Here is a 17,415-nt window from a genome sequence, read left to right as displayed (position 1 = left end):
TTTTTTTTTTTTTGCCGCGCCGCACGTGCAGGATCTCAGTTCCCCATCCAGGGATCGAACCCATGCCCCCTGCAGCAGAAACGCGGCGTCCTAACCACTGGACCGCTAGGGAATTCCCCCAAATAGGATTTCAAACACGATATAGTCCTACGCCATGCAGGTTCAAGAAAACAAGCCTGAATATAGCCCATGGGGCCCAGTGGTTTGTGATTTCTAATCTGTTCATTTTATGAAACTGGGGCCAGGAGGGGAAAGAGGCAGAGCCAGGCCTCGCCTCCTGACTCCCAGACCAGTGAGCATTCGTGGTCTCCTGCACGATCCCTCAGCAGGCATCCCCCTCTCCAGGATCAACCTGCACAGGGCTGAGGGCATTTTCTGGCAAAGTGAACCCATCTCCTCCTGCCACTCCCGGTGACTGTCCCTTGGCATCAAGTTGGGTGCCAGGTTCTCAGGTCCCAGTGATTCGTGGCCTTGTTGCCCCAGCTGATGAGATGGAGCCGGTGGATTCCCAGCACACTGCCAACCTGGGACCCGGGGCCATCAATCCTGCTTTCCCATTACTGAGGATACCCCGAGTGATGGATGGAGGGCCATGGTCGTGAATCATCTCCCTTACGTTTCCCCATCTCCGAGCCAGCTTCACAGAGCTGGGAAGATGAATGTCTGCAGAATTTCACCTGCTCTCTTGAATAATTTCCCTTTAAAAGAGGCCACTTATCAGTAATTCATTACTCGCCTTTGTTAGCATAAACAAGGCCTGGGGGGTGGGGAGGGGGAGGTGACACCGCCTGCTCCCCTCAGCTGCCACCTCGGCCTCCATCATCCCTGTCACACGGGTTGGCTTCCAACCTCAGCGCTGCCTTCCTGCCATGGAGAAAAGTAGAGCCAGGGTCTTGGGGAGAGCTGCTGCAGCTGGTGGTACCCACTGGCAGACGGCGTACAGCTGTTTCTGGTGACACCTGGATGAGCACAGTCAGCTCCAGTTGACGGTTCCTTTTAATCTTGAATTAAGTGTCACATGTTGCCTCTTGCTTTATATGGCCCATAGACACCCCTGTCTGTGTTGTCTGTAACTACAGAATAAGATATTGCTGGCCAGGGAGCACTTCCTTGAAAGCCTGTCTTGCCCCCCTTCAGTCTCTGTTTGTTGGCAGGAGCGTGGAAAGTACCTGGGGCAGCAGGGCTGACCCTGGGAAGGATAAACACCCAAATCACAAAAGAAGGAGCACAGGCAATGGAGTTCAATCTGGGCTGGTTCTTCTTCCCCCCACCTCCCAACTCCCACCTCCCAGGTCCTTCTTGGCACGGCTGCGTGTGACACTGGGACGGGTACTTGGAGGGGTGATTTCCACCACAGGTGAGTGTCAGAGGGGTAATTCCAGGGAGGTGCCCTGCGGGAAGAGAGCAGACAGGAGGCAGGGCAGGGGGCCAGACAGGCAGGCAAGTCCCCCTCCCCTCCTACCCTGAGCAGGGACAAAGAAGATGAGAAGAGGACAGCGGATTTTGTCTTCTGGTTAGGGACCGTGGTTAATTTTTTATGCCACCACCAGGGGACATGGAAGAAGAGGTTTTTCTCAGAACCTTGTTCCTAAGATCCAAGTTCTTATGTCTCACATCCAGCAGCACTTCATCCTACAATGACCACGGCAACATTGCATAGGTCATTCAAGAGCACAATTTTTATAGCTTTTCCTGCCCCCTATTCATTCTCCAGCAGGTACAGGGACATCTTGAAGTCATCAATCTGATCACAGCACGCCCTTGATTTAAAAAAACCCTTGAATGGCTTCCCACTGCCTTAGGATCAAGCCCAATGTCCTGAGCGTCGCCTATAGTGTATCCTGGCCTCTGCCTACCCTTGACTCTCATCCTGTACCCCTCCCCCTCGCTCAGCCACCTGGGTCCTCTTTCAGCTTCCAGGGAGCCTCCTGCCTCTTCCCACCCCAGGTCCTTTGCACTTATGTCCCTCTGCCTGGAATGCTTCCCCACCCGACCCTCATCTCAGCCTCCCATTTAGTCAACTCTGATTTATCTGCCAGGTCCCAGCTTGGGCCTCAGGTCTCCCAGGAAGCCCTCCTCACCGCTTGAGACTAGATTGGACATGCCTGTTCTCTATGGCATCCCACCTCCCCTTTGACCCAGTACTCTTAGCGATTTGCTTAACATCCATTCTCCCACCAGCCCACAGGTCCACAGCATGTCCGCTGCACCTTCCCCAGCAGTGAGCACAGTGACAGCCATGGAAAGAATGAATGAGGGAGTGAGTGCACATGAGGGAGTCCCGGGCCCCCGATTATCTGCATGGTGGGGCTCATTGCACACCCACCTCTCCCGGCCTCTGCCGTCTCCAGCCTCTAGCTCCTCCTCTGCTAAGACTCCCTCAGCTCAGCCATCTCACCTCGTCCTCTCTGGCCTCTGCAAGTGCAAGGTCCTGGCTCTGACCTCAAGCCCACCTCCTCTTTGGCTTTGGGGTGAAATAGCTCTGAACCCCAGCCTCCCTCACCTTTTCCTCTGTCTCATCCTCCCTCAGGAGTCCGGAACCCCGAAGCCCCAAGCTTCATTCATCCTCAGAGAAAAGCCCAGAGCTCACACTGCCCATGGCTAGCTCTTCAGACCCTGATCTGAGGTCACTGGCTCATCTCAGACAACATCAGCGTAGATCAAACAATACAGCACATTTGAAATTCAATTGCTGCTCCATCCTTCTGTCTCCAGTGGCCTGAAGTGAGACCCACATCCAGCAGGATTTTAGGGAGGTTTGGGGATGTTTGCCACAGGATGGTGATATAATGACTTGCTGCCAGAGGCCAGCTGCCCAGTGGTGGATATTAACAGCCTTTCTCTGGGAACCTGAGAGCATTTCTGTGACACCATTTGCATAGATTTGCATATCCAATGCTGCCATCTATCCCAGGGTCTGCAACCTCTGGCTGGGGAGTCAAGCTGGCCAGCAGCTGACTTTCTTTGGCAGGCAGCCTGGAGCGTCCCCACCCCGGCCGTCCCTGCCATGGACACTGCTGCAGCATCCTTCCGCTGTTACGGGCCCCTCAGAATGGAGGCTCTGCTTCTAGCTCATCAATAGTCAGAGGCTGCTTCTCATGCCTCCCTCCCTACTCAGGGCCAAGTAGGCAGTCAGTCCTGCTCCCACCACAAGTGGAAAAGGCTTGGGAATCTGGCATTTGTTCATTCATTTCTTCATTCAGTCGATAGATTGATCAAGCATTTACTAAGTGCCAGGGGCTGCGCTAGGGATTGGGGATATAAAGAAAGTGGAGGGGGCATCTTGAGATGCTAGCTCCCTCGCTCACCATGCCTGGGGATCCAATAACCTAGAGCTGCTTCTCCCCGGTGTCCTCAGTCTACCATCCGCTGCACTGGACCTGAAGTTTCAGCCCTTGGCCCTCAGCGGCTCCAACTTCAGCCCCAACCCTACACCTGACTACCCACTGTCTGTGACACCCCGGACCTCTCCCAGCAGGGTGTGAGCCCTTTCTCTTTGGGGGGCAAAGGGGGTGGAGCTGCAGGTCACTCCCTACTGGGCTTCCTAGGCCTGGCCCCTGTACCTCCTTGGGCCTGAAAGGAGGGCACTAGTAGGGCAGGTTGAGGTCTCAATAATGCTTTCCCTTTATTGGCTTCTGATCCAAAAATATGAAAGGCAGACAGGGCAGCAAGGAGCAAGAAAATGACAGCTGGGTTACATGGATGAAACACAGGGTTAGTGGTGAGAAAGCCAAGTTCCAAATTGGGTCTACCCTAGGGGGCTCCAGGGGGACTCTGGTCATGGCCCAACCTTTGAGCGGGGTCGTCTTTTGACCAATTCCCAAGAGGTAAAGAGTCCAGACAACAGTCCAGAGCCTTGAACAGGCAAGGGCGGCCTCCCCGTCCTGGTTCTGCAAAGGTAAAGACTTCATCAATATCTTTCCTCCCAGTGGCCTCTCCTCCTCTGTTCCCTGTTTCTGTTGGTGGCCTCTGAGTTCTCCCACTTCTCTGGGCTGGAAGCCTCACTCTTCTAGGACACTGCTCCCCACCATATGACAACCCTAGTCCAATAAGCCACCACGTCCTGTCCTGTCTTCTGTCTATGCCACCATATTGGAATGAGCTGGCACTGGCACTGTTACTGCGGTCTCTTAGCCAGTCTCCCTGCCCTTTGATCCAACTTATGCACAACCAGATGAAAAATCCTAAAACAAAATCCAATCAGCACCCCATCGTTCCAAAGTTTTAGTGCTACCCTAAGACTCAGGGAACAAAGTCACTTTTCACTCTTGTGCCACAGTCTTTTGGTTTTGGGCAGTGCCTAGCACAGTACCTATTATGGGGAATAAAAATGAAGGCTAACATTTTGGTATATTTACTGTGTGCCAAACGCTGTGTTAAGTGTTGGGCACACAGTGAGTTAAGTGCTGTATATGTATTGTTTAATCTATTCAGCAGCTCTGGGAGGAAGCTAGTATTATTCCATTTTACAAACGAGTAAACCTAAGGCATAAAATGATTAAGGAACTTGCCCAAAGTCCCAGAGCTAGTAAATGGTGAAGGTGGGATTTGAACTCTTGTGGTCGGACCCCAGAGCCCACACTTTCAGTCACTAGGCAGAAATATACTCCTAGATGTATAGCTATTATATGTCATAGGAATCAATACATGGATTCATGAACCAATAAATGAAAAGAATGATTGAATGAATGAAGTTACTCTACACCTTGTGTCACCAGGCAAATGTACTGATGCCTTCTAAAAATAGTTTTATTCTGACACCTGAAACCAATGTAATATTGTTAAGTGGATTACACTTCAATAAAACATTTAAAAATAATTGGAGTCTGCCTTCTTCTGAGTAGGGACAGTGTAGCATGATGGTTAAGGACATGAGCCGTGGAGTCAGACAGACCCGGGTTTGAATCCTGGTGCCACCATTGATTGGCTATGTAGGTTTGGGCAAATTATTTAAGCTGTACAAGGCTCCATTCCACATCTGAAAATGGAAATAATAATAGCACTAACTGTGGATGAAATGAAATCATGAATACACAGCACATCACACCGTGCTTGACACACAGGAGGACTCAGTTCCCGTGGGAGGTTGTCCCTTGTTCCCACCACTCCTGTGGATGGTCTGAGCAGGAAGGCTGAAACGTGCAAAAAGTGATTTGTTCTCTGTTGGCTAAAGCCAGTGTGCACGACGGTGATAAGAAGCGAAGGGGAAGAAACCTGAAGCTCGGGGTGCAGAGAGGGGCTGTAGGAGGAGGGTGACCCTCAAGGTCCAGGACGGGGCTCCGGCTCTGAAGGAGGGGCAGTGAACAGTAAAGCGGAAGCACCCAGCACCCCTGTGCTCCTCACACAAAGAGGATCCTGCAAAGACAGCTTCCCTTCCCCTCCCATTTCATGTGAAACATGATGAGAATTGATGGAGTCATTTTTTAAATCATAGAACACTGCAAACACATTCATAATATTTTTCTTCTGTGCCATGGGTAGTATTTTTTTTTTCAGATTCTCAGCTGTTTAGCAAACACAGACTATCTTCCCAAAAATGTAATTTTGTGGATGGATACATTTAAAAATGTTCTGCTCTGGTCAAATCCGTAATGGCTATTTCTCTCTGTTGATAACTTCTCCTTTCAGTGGGTCACTGCCAAGAAAAACTCTCCTGGAGGCCAGAATTGTCTCTAATAGCAAGTCCAAGACAAGCATTCCAGCTTGAATCCTCTTCTCCCAGGAGGTAAGCTGCCTGGGAACAAGAACAGGGTCTTTCTCATCTTCTATTTTGAGGGCCCAGCACAGGTGGAATCCACAGGGACAGCATTGGGTATTCTAGCTCTGGAACTCTACCACATGCTGTGTGAACTTGGGGAAGCTATTGCATGCCTTTGTGGCTCAGTTTTCTCATCTGTAAAATGGGAATAATCTCAGTAACTTATTTTCTTTCTTTCTTTTTTTTACTTTTGGCTGTGTTGGGTCTTCTTTGCTCTGCACAGGATTTCTCTAATTGCCGTGAGCGGGGGCTACTATTCATTGTGGTGCGCGGGCTTCTCATTGCGGTGGCTTCTCTTGTTGCGGAGCATGGGCTCTAGGCGCACGGGCTTCAGTAGTTGTGGCGTGTGGGCTCAGTAGTTGTGGTTCGCGGGCTGTAAAGTGCAGGCTCAGTAGTTGTGGCACACGGGCTTAGTTGCTGCACAGCATGTGGGGTCCTCCCGGACCAGGGATTGAACCCATGTCCCCTGCATTGGCAGGTGGATTCGTATTCACTGCGCCACCAGGGAATTCCCACAGTAACTTATTTTCTAAGGTTATTGTGATGATTTCTCCCTCCCTCCCTCTCTCCTTCCTCTCTTTCTCGTCAGCTTGGGCCCAAACAGTGGTTTTGATAGTAAAAATCCCATGTGTTCATATAGCACTCTGTAGTCCCCAAGTCCCTCTCAAATACACTATCTCATTTTTTTCTGAAAGAAGTAATTATTAGCATCCACACCTTTCAGATAAGGAAACTGAGCTTTAAGATTTGGCCAGGACCACAGCGCAAGTTGCTAGCAGAGCTAAGACTCAAACCAGGTTTTCTGACACCGAGACTAGATTCCTCTGAATGAAAAGAAACCAGGAAGTAGTTCCAAAATAAATGACGTTTACTCAAGCTGGGTCTAATGCAGCTCTCAGATAGCCTGATACTTCAGACAGGGAGAAGTCTGTCAAACCGGGTTGTTTGACATGGAGGGAAGCAAACAACCTGTGAAGAGGCTGAATTTTCCCTTTTTCCTCAGGCTGCTTTTGGTGGCAGGGATGGGGGGCAGCCGATGGAGGAGGAGGTTCTGTTTGATATCCGTCAAGAAAGAGCTGTGGGTACATTGGTGAGGGACCTCTGTGAATCTGCTGCCTCCAGGTTCTGGGTCCTCTGAGATGATTCAGTGAGGAAGGGGACCATCACAGAGGGATTTACCTGTGCTGGGACTGTGCCCATGTGTGAGTGCCCTTCACTATCTCAACCACTTTCTAAGGAGATAAGATGGTCGCTGCAATTATTTTTTCCCCATTTTCAGGATGGATAAACTGAGGCTTGAACTATTCAAGGTCACACAGCTAATAAGTAATGGCACTGAGATTCAAAAGCATAGCTGTCTTATTTCAAAGTCCATTTCCTTTCCACTAAGCCAAATGAGGTGGCACTGGGGACAACAGAAGGAGATAGGAGGCTGGGGGAGGGGAAGTTAGGAGTAAAAAGAGGGAGGCCCTGAGCAAGATATCAATTAGGGAACCAAGTTATGTAGAAAACCTTTTCCCTGGTGAGACAAAAGGCCACTCTCTTTTTATTTATTCTAGCCTGTGTGTTTCTTATTGCAAGAGCTGGTTTCCAGTGATGCCTGCCAGCGTTCACGCCCTTGTGTGGCCCCTTCCCGTGGATGTGAGCTAGCCCCGTAATTTGCTGCTGACCAATGGATTGTGGTGGATGTGATGCCATGTGACTTCTGAAGCTGAGTCCTAGCAGTCTTGCCGATTCCTCTGGGCCTCCTAGAGTGCTCACTCTGGGGGAAGCCAACCACCATATAAGTAGTCTGAGTAACCTGAGACGGCCATGCTGTGAGGAAGCCCAAGCCGGCTGTGTGGAGAAGCCCAGCCAGTCCCCAGCTGTTCCAGCTGTTCCAGCCATCCTGACTGAGGCACCAGACGTGAGTGAAGAAACCGTCTGGGATGGCCAAACCCATCCAGCCTCCATCTGCCAGTCACTGTGTGAGAGGCCCCAACAGAAACCGTCCAGCTGAGCTTGGTCAACACACACAACTATGAAAGATATCAGAAAATTGTTTTAAGCCAGTAAATTGTTGTTGGGGTGATAAACACGCCACATATCTCCATGAATCTGGACATCTCTCGTGATGTCCAGAATCTCAAAGTTCAAGGCTATCCTGGGCCCGGTGTGTCTACATGGCTGCCCCACATTCCTCAGGTGGGAATGATCCCCAGCTTCCTGAGAGCCAGCCCTCAGCCAAAGGCCCTGAGTTTGCTTCCTGGTTCTTCCACACCAGCCATCTGGCTTTACGCAGGTCAGTGCTCTCTCTATGCCTTATTTTTCTCACCTACACAATGAGGTAGCAGAGTCAGGAGCCTTAGAGACTCTTCCGCTTCTCTGACTCATGAATTCACACTCTGCCTGAGAAAAGAGCTCACCACCACCGAGGTGCACCCTTTCTTGCTCTGCGGCAGGAAGGAGCCCATCCTGGCTGTTTCTGGGCTTTAGAAGGGGCCCGTGGATGCCAGGTGCCTCCAGTCACCCAGCAGGTCTGTGAAGGGTGGGGATCCAGGCTCCCAGCCCCGTGATACCTCTTCAGCCAGTTTTCAGCAACGAAGAGGGAGCTGTAAGACCCAGGTCGTCCTGGACGCCTAGCTCTACCTGAGCAGGGAAGTCCCACCTTCAAGGAAGAGGGGGCTCCTGAGAGGAGCAAGCTTCTGGGGTGGCTGTGAAATGTCTGGTGACAATATTTGTGTCTTAAAATACAGCAGCTGAGAACCAGTTAATTACAGCCTCTGGAGTCATTCATAACTTGGCGTTCCCATTATACCTGCTCTCTCTGCGTTCCTCCCCAGCAGCCGCAAAGGAGGCCACTTGTAGGTGGAAACCCATTCTGGGATGGGCCTCTAGCCCATCCATCCCTCTGCCCCGGGAGCACACCTGGTACCTGGTGTGGAGCTGGCACCCGTGCATGAAGTACAAGAGATCAAGAGTGTCTGGAATTAGCCGAGTACACCCACCCATGTACACGCAGGTGCCCTTGGCTACTGGCCCCTCAGGAATCCATTCAGACTTGTTGGGACCCTCCAAAGGTCAAGGGTGCAGGTGTAACCTCATGGGGGGCATTTATTCAGGAGAGAGGCTCAGGGCCCAGCTACGCAGTGCTGGGAGGACCTCCCTCCTGGAGCTGCGGCAGCTTCCGAAGGCTCTGGCCAGGGCCTCTGCTGGACTGGGATGGGGGCTAAGCGGGCACTGGGACCCCACACCTCCTTGCTCTGGACGCCCCCTCTCTTCCAGGGCCTCTCACTTGATTTGAGTCTCTTCCACCAAGAGGAAGATTGCGATTTAAGGTTGCAGGGAGGCCTGAATGACCTGAGGGTTCCCCCGGCCCCTGTCCCTACCACGCCCTCATTCCTGCCTGAACACTCATGGCGGACAAGGGTCCTGGTAAAAGTGGGAGAAGGAATCCAACATGGGGGAATGTCCTCACCCCACTCCAGGAGAAGGGATTTTTTTTTTTTAAATAAGGGAGGCATTTTGAAAGTACAAAGCCTAACTAACATTTGGATAGTATATTTCACTTGTCAAAGTGCTGTCACATAGGTAGTGTTGAGTGGTTCCCATGTTAATTAGTTGAAGCAGTATTTATTATTAAGTCCACTTTATAGATAATTAAGCTGAGATTTAGAGATGCAAAGTCATTTTCCCAAGGTTACCCAAGTAACGACTAGCTTTGAACTCAAGGCTAACCTCAACTCCAGGAATCTTCCTGCAGAGTCGGCAGGCCTGGCCACTGCCTACCTTCAAAGCTTGGATAGCGAACCCGAGGGGATCCCAGATTGTAGAAAATGCCATTGCTACTCCCTCCACACAGTCCTGAATTCAACTTAAATCCATCCCTGTCTGGTTTCTAAAATACATTTTAATCTCAGTCTGAATCTGAATTCATTAGCCTTTGACCTACAAGAGATAAGTCAGAGCCTAAGAGAAAGCAGGCAACGAGAGAACAAGCAGGGAGTGAAAAATAACACTTTTCCAGGGCAGGGGCCACCTGCTTGCTGGTCAGCTCATCCTGGGCCAGGTCAACGGGGGCTCCAAGAGGTCAAGAGAGTGCTGGGATTCTGGCTGTGCAAGCGCAGGTCCTGGACAAGACCCGACTATGTCCTCACATCCTTTTCCAGCCCTGCACCCAGGAGAGCAGGGACTCAGAAACAGGCTGTTCCGCGCCTTCTTCCTAATCACCACCGGGCGTGATTGAACACCTTGACATTCTTGAGCGAAAATTCAGCTCAGGAGTGATTCAGGGCACTGCATGAGGAATGAGGCTTACGTGGAATTCCAGAATCACAGAAATTAGAGATGAAAAAGGACGCTGAGGTCAGAGGCAGCCGGTCCCCAGGGGCTGCGTGTGGGCTGTTCTCGGTAATAGACTCCCCCTTATTCCTGCAGCCCAGGCGACTGCTCCCTGAAGACCACTCTCCGCTGTTTCCAGAGAAGACATTGTTTATCGAAATAAGAGGTCTACGTTGATCCCTGCATGATTTGCTTTGAAATTTGTTAATCATTCAGAAGCTGGTGAAAAGGGGAAAACCAAGAATTTAAAGTCACTCGTAGGGGCTTCCCTGGTGGTCCAGTGGGTAAGACTCTGTGCTCCCAATGCAGGGGGCCCGGGTTCGATCCCCGGTCAGGGAACTAGATCCCACATGCATGCTGCAACTAAGAGTTCACGTGCCACAACTAAAAGATCCTGCATGCCGCAATGAAGATCCTACGCGCCGCAGCTATGACCTGGAGCAGCCAAAATAAATAAATAAATAACAAAATAAAAGCCCTGGGGCAGGCTGGCACAGTGTATCTGACCCCTTACTTGCTGTGTAACCTCTGGCAAAATTTTGACCTCTCTGAGCCTCAGTTTCCTCATCTGTAAAATGGGAGCTAATGATGCCTATGCACAGTGCAGTTGGAAGGTTAGGGGAGCTGATGTAGGAAGAGCATCTCACTTTGTGGCTGGCCCATCAATTATTCCACAAATTATTATCATCATTACCCTTCCCTCTCCAGATCCATCTCCCTGTTTGTAAAACAGGGCTAAGCAGGTTTTTTGGCCGCTGGGTTTCCTCCTCTCAACATTCCACCAAGATCTGCGGACCCCCTCCTTGGTGCCACGACACAGGTAATGATGACTGGGACCGGTTCTCTGCCCTCACTGAGCTTACTGTCTTTATGAGTTTCCTGGAGGAAGCTAAGGTGTTAAGAAGGATGCTTGCCATCGGATCTGTAGTTCTCCTGCACAGGTTGTGACTGTGACTCACCGGGGACATAAGAGCAGTCACAGAAACAGGATGGCATTCCAGAGGCAGTGTGGGATATGGTGGTGCAGCTCCTTCCCTTCCAGGGGCAAGACCCCAGAGCCATCTCAATTCACCTGGTGCCCCGAGGGCCCAAGGTCCCTGAATCCGTTGGCTACACCTGTGCTGGTATCAGCCTGGGAAGATGCTTTTACACACACACACACACACACACACACACACACACACACACACCCCTTCTAATAGCATCTAAATCATCACTCCTAACCTTGTTGCATATTCGTGGTTCCTACACATGGCGGATTCCCAGGCCACACGCACATGGGTGAAGTCAGAAAATCTGGGGGTCGGACCCAGGCAGTAGAATTATTGTCTTTGCCCCAAGTTAAGACCCAGAGCTCTAAGCAGACGTAGCTCTGAGAGCAAAAGGCACCTGACCTCTCCTCTTCACTGCTTTTTTGATATCACCGAACAGCCTCAGTTTGCCTGTCTGAGCAAAGAGGGTACTAACGCCTCCCTCACCAGGCTGCGGTGAAGGGACACAAGTCTTCGCGGGAGCCTTTGGGAAGCCCTGCCCAGATGGGCAGCTTTGGTCCTGGGACCCTCCTAGCGGAGGCTGGCTGGGGAAGAGGCGGGGGCGTGTGAGTGTTTCCATGGGGGCAAAGCTGAGCGCTGGGCGCACCCAAGTTTGCCCTGCTGAGGAGGCCACAGGAGGATCCCCTTGGTGAATGTCCCACGTGGAACCGCCTGTATCTCACCCTGGGAGTCGTCCTGAAGCTGAAACTCAGCCTGGCGCCTCCCTTCCCCCACCCTTCCTCGTCCTTTCTCTCCTTCTCCATCCGGTCAGAGTCCTGCTATCGCTAGATGCTGCATTTCCAATATCTTCTGCTCGATAAACATTTGGTGCCAGTAGGTGTCAAGGTTTGAAAGGGGCCTAAATTAATCAGTGAGATACACACCTGTCAGAGTCTAGCCAAGGTCCTTCAAAGAGCCCTGGAGGAGAGCTGGACTGGCCGGGCGGGCTCTCCACGGACTGTCGTGCTGAGGAATGAGGAGGGGCTGCAGCCCACCAGACAGCGTGGAGCCCTCTCTGTGGGCTCAGGCCCGAGCTGTCATCGAGAGGGGTGCAGAGACAGTATAAAACAGTCCCTGACCTCACCTCCTCTATAATCTATATTGGGAGTGACACGAACAGGCTTTAAAATACTTGCAAAGCAACATACAGACAAATGCAAAGTAGTGAATCAGGGTTGAGGAAGTGGGTGAAGAGAAAAAAATTCAGGTGAGAAGCAGACCTGGGGGTGGGAGAAAGGGGTGGGAAGAGCCCTAGATATGGAGTAAAAGAGGAGGTTTGCCCTACTAGTGGGGCGAGAATAGACAGAGAAGGATGGGAGGGGAAGGGAGGGGAGAGGAGAGGAGGGGGTGGGGGAGAAGGGAGGAGGGTACTTTGCATGTAGTAAGAGAAGTATCGTTTTATGAAATTTTGTTTCAGTTTTTTGGTGTGTGTGTGTGTGTTTGTACTGGGTCTTGATAAAATTTCTTTCCTACTGTGAACCGTGGTCTAAAAAGAGTGTGCATCTCAAGAGTCAGAGCTCTGTGTCTGAGATCAGCACAGTCACTGACTTTGGCCCATGTGACTCGAGCAAAGGCACTTGACTTTTCAGAAACTCTTGTCACCATTAGGAAAATGTGAATGACACTCCCTGTCCCAGCTCTCTACCTAAGATAATATATGTGAAAGTGCTTTGCAAACTAAAAATTCCAAATAAAAATAAACCGTTATCATTAGGGGAAGTCACTCAGAAACCTGTTCAGAAGAGATGGTTGAGATCTGGATTTTGTAGAAGATGGTGATGATAATGGTGCTCGTGGCAGCTCACACCTAGGCGGTGCTTGCTAGGTGCCTGGCACTGATCTATAAGGGGGCAGAATATGGACTGTGGGTGACAGCACGTTGAGACCAAGCTAGGTAACAAGAAAGCCTGGTTGCTGGGCCAGCAGCATGTGACAAGTCACACCAAACAGAATGGTAAGGTTGGGTACTGAGTGCCTGTTGGCACAGGGACAGCTGATCTGGAGTATGAACTGCCTGCATTTTGGTGCCCCCGAAGTCCCCAGCAGAGGTGTGCTGAAATGGCCCATGGGGTTCATTTCCTGCAGGGGACAGAAGAGTAGCAGCCTCTTTCTGGAGCGTGGTATATCCCTCAGCAAGTGGGGGAGGAACTGGTGGATGGGAATCTACCTTTACCCAGAGTCAGTGCTGAGATGTACCAGCGTCTCCTGTCCTCAGAAAAACCAGAGGCATCGTTCCAGGCAGGTGGGCCCACCTGTGTCCCAGCAGGCACTCTTTCCTTCTGACCAGAGGCTCGAACCCACTTTGGTTGGGCCTGTGAAGCTGAAATCCCAGGCCCTCACTGGAAGGTTGATCAGGGAACAATTGAAGACTTGCTGCAGAAAATTGGAGCTGCCAATCTCCAAACAATTGGGATTTTTTTTTTTTACACTATGCATTTCATAAATGTACGGTAAGTGCTTGGGAATCACAAAGGTCCTATAAGTGCTTCATATTATAGTCAAATCCTGTTACGGCAAGTACCAGGGCAATGAAACTTTCTGTGTGACAAAAGCAATTTCATGTCCCAGTCGATGGCCCGCTTATTCCAAACAATATTCAATATGCCGACAGTGATAATCGCTCCCTTCTCTGAGCACTCGGCCGGCTGACTGTCCGTCCTGCTCGCTCTGTAACGCACGTGTGCACCATCTTATACCATTCACCAGTGTTTATGCTTATTATTCTTGCCTTCCCATCTAAAAGAAGAAGATCTCAAGGACAGGGCTGGTCCTGCCCTGAGGACCAGCATGCGTGGACATGAAGCATGCTAGGTCAATGTTTCCTGTTCACCTGCTACAGGTATTGTACCAGGTATGAGATGACCATGCCAGGAAGACGCAGACCCTGCTCTCAAGGGGCTCACAGGCTAGCAGGGGGAGCAGACAAGTAAGCTACCATCAGGACTTAGTGTAAGAGGGCCATCCCACAACAGGCTCAGAGCAGCAGTACATAACCAAAGGGGTCCCAGAAGACTTCCTGGAGGAAGTGACATCTAAAATAAGACTTGAAGGATGAGCGGGAAGTATCCAGGCAGGTGGAGGAGGGGAAGGTCCAGCCAAGGCAATAGTGGGAGGCTGACTGGAGTTCCAGGTAGTCGATTTGGCAGGATGATAACAATAGCTCACTTTCATTGAATATTTGCCATTTCCAGGCACGAAATAGAGGTTCTGCAGACATTATTTCTTTTAAGCCGCACATCAACCCTACCATCCCCATTCTACAGATGAAGAAGCTGAGGCTTTGAGAGCTTAAATATTTTGCTTAATTAATTTGCACAATCTAAGCATTAGCTGTCATTATTACTATCATAATCATCACTATTATTATCTTCAACCTCCAAGGCTAAATTCACCTCTTCTGGTCAATTAGGTTTATTTTTTAAAAATTATTTTACTGAAGTATAGTTGATTTACAATGTTGTGTTAATTTATGCTGTACAGCAAAGTGATTCAGATATATATATATATATATATATATATATATATACACACACATATATATATATGTACATATATTCTTTTTCATATTCTTTTCCATTATGGTTTATTACGGGCTATTGAATATAGTTCCCTGTGCTATACAGTAGGACCTTGTTGTTTATCCATTATATATAAAATAGCTTGCATCTGCTTGGTCAATTAGGTTTCTGATTAACCTCACCAAATGACAAGGTCACACTGCTAGTAATGGGATTTGAACCCAGTACTTAACACTCCAGAGGTGAGAGAAAGTCAGGGGCAGAGGGGGAGATGGCTCAGTCTGGCCCAGCATGTGCAGAAAGGGGTGAGAGCAGTGAGGTGAGTGGGCCGGTCAGGGGTGGCATGGAGGCCATGGAAAGACAGGCATCTAAGTGGTCCAGGTGGGGAAGGACATGCCAGCCTGAGGTTTCAGAAAGATTCCTCTGGCTTCATTACAAAAGATGTATTCCATGGGCATAGCTGGAAGTCGGGAGATGTGTCAGAGGCTGTTTTCTCAATCTAAGCAAGGCTGCCTGAATTCAGGCCTCACGTACACTGAGATGTGAAAGATGAGAGAACATTTTGGGAGGGAGACTAGATGGGACCCCAGCCCCGCAGGCTGGTGGGGAGGAGAAGGGAGCTGGGACAGGCAGGGTGGGGCAGGGAAGGGACCCAGTTATAGAGGCTGGCTCCGGACGATGGGGAGGGTGCAGGAGAGGCAGGAGGGGCTCTGGCGGCGAGGGACATGGCGGGTGTTTGTTTGGATGGTGGGTGATGCTTACAGCGCAGCGGCAATGGCCTGGAGGTTCTGCAGGTGAAGCTCTGCTCCTTGGTCAGGTGGACAGAAGGTGCTACCAGGCAGGCTGGTTTCCAAATAGTAGGAAGCCAGAGGGGTAGGTCCAGAAAATAAAGACTCACTGGATCACCATAGGCAGGCAGGGTAGGGAGTGTTAAGCATTGCAACTTTGGACTTTCAGGGGTGCCTGGGATGCTCCGTGGGGAAAGGCAAACTGGCCTCATGATGCATCTGGGCCAGCTGACATCTTTTTTGATGACCAGGGCACCAGTGACTCCATCTGGGTGGGCTGACATGGCCAGCGTCCTTGTCCTGAGTGGTTTCACTTCCTTCGCCAGGGCCCAGCTTAGAGGTGGGGACATGTTGAGTATCTGGCACACATGAAGTCCAGCACCAGCTCCAGTTTACATCCCCAGCCCCAACTTTTGAAGCCGGTGGTATTGACACTGTGTAGAGTTGGGAAATCCTAGAAGTGCTCAAGGGGATGATTCTAAAATAGGTAGTGATGCTCCCCAACAAATATTTTGTGTGTTGCGGGGAGAGAAATATTTCCAGAGGGAGTGACATCAGAACGCAACAAGAAAGCTCTAGAGAATTTAGTGCCTTTGCGTCTCTTCTCCCCTCTCATTAGGAGAGAGCGGCGGTGTTTTAAATTCTCTAAAGTGGCTCTTCAGTCAAGGAGGAGTTTATAAAACTCATTTCTGTGTCAGGGAGGACAGTGGGTGACAGGCAGCGGCTGGGCGTGGGGTTGAGAGGACCAGGAAGGGAGCCGGGGAGGTTGCAGGCCATTGCTGGTGGATAAACAGGGCAGAGTCCTTAACCCCAATGTTAAGCAGAGAAGGCTCCATCACATGCAGCCGAGTGTGGCTAAGAAGCCCGGAGCGAGGAGGCGCTCAGCAGGCTGATGGCTGGCAGGTCCCCACTTCTGGCCTCTCAAGTCGTACCAGGGCCGGCACCAGGTATAGTCACCCCTAGTTCATACAGAGCTCTGCAAGCATTAGGGCAAGCAGAGCCCTCTGGGCAGATGCAGCTCTGCCCTGGATGCAAGGCACAGTTTAATCTTAGCCCCCAGATGCCCTCTGGCCAGGTGTGCTGGTGCCGTACTACAGGGGTGAGTTGGAGATGCATGCTGGGGAAGCACTGGAAAGCAGAGCCTGAGAGCTAAACTGGAAGCCACGCAGCCCAAGAGGAATGGAAGCATTTTAAATGAAAAAAAAAAGTATATTTTAAGATACAGAAGCAGAGAAGTCTACTGATTAGCCAAGGCCACAGTGGGTCATGGGGCGGGAGATGGGGAAGGCCAGAGTAATCCCTTGCCCCTCTGGGAGCAGGCTGTCACTGGCCAAGTGCTTTGCCATGCATGGTCTCACTAAATCCACATTCATGACAGCTGGTGGAGGGAAAGTTACAGGAGAGGGAGCCACAACTCAGAGGGCTCCTGACTTGCCCAAGTCTCTCAAAAGGAAGGGGGAAAACGGGACTCAAACTCCAGTCATCTGACTTCAAACCCAACCCTTTTCTCAGGCAGCCTCAGTGTGGTAGATTGTCTGCAAAGATGGCCACCAAAATGTCTCCCATCCCTGAATACATCCGCCCCTCTCCATCAAGAGGTGAAGTTTATTTCCCCTCCCCTAGACCTGGGCTGGCCCCGAGACTTGCTTTTGCCAATGGAATGCATTGATGCCTTCTAGGATCCAGTAGCCACGCAGAGACGTGCTGGCCCATTGGCTGCCGACAGATCACGCAGCTCAGTGTGGTACGTGGACAGGGAGAAGCCGGGCAGCCCTCCAGCCATGGCAGGTGCCAGATGTGGCAGTGAAGCCGTTTTGGATGTTCCAGCCCCAGCTAATTACAGCCTCATGAATGAGCCAACCTGACACCGCATGGAGCAGAAGAGCTGCCCAGCGGAGCCCAGCTATCCCAGAAATTGCTGAAAATAATGTCATGGTTGTTTCCTGCACCGGGCTGCATAACTGAGACACTCAGTTAGTTCCAGCATCCCTGGGGGTCCT

The sequence above is a fragment of the Leucopleurus acutus genome, assembly GCF_964270905.1.
Source record: "Leucopleurus acutus genome assembly, chromosome: 8".
Taxonomy (NCBI): domain Eukaryota; kingdom Metazoa; phylum Chordata; class Mammalia; order Artiodactyla; family Delphinidae; genus Leucopleurus; species Leucopleurus acutus.
The sequence above is the reverse complement of the archived record's forward strand: the minus strand, read 5'-3'. Positions refer to the sequence as shown.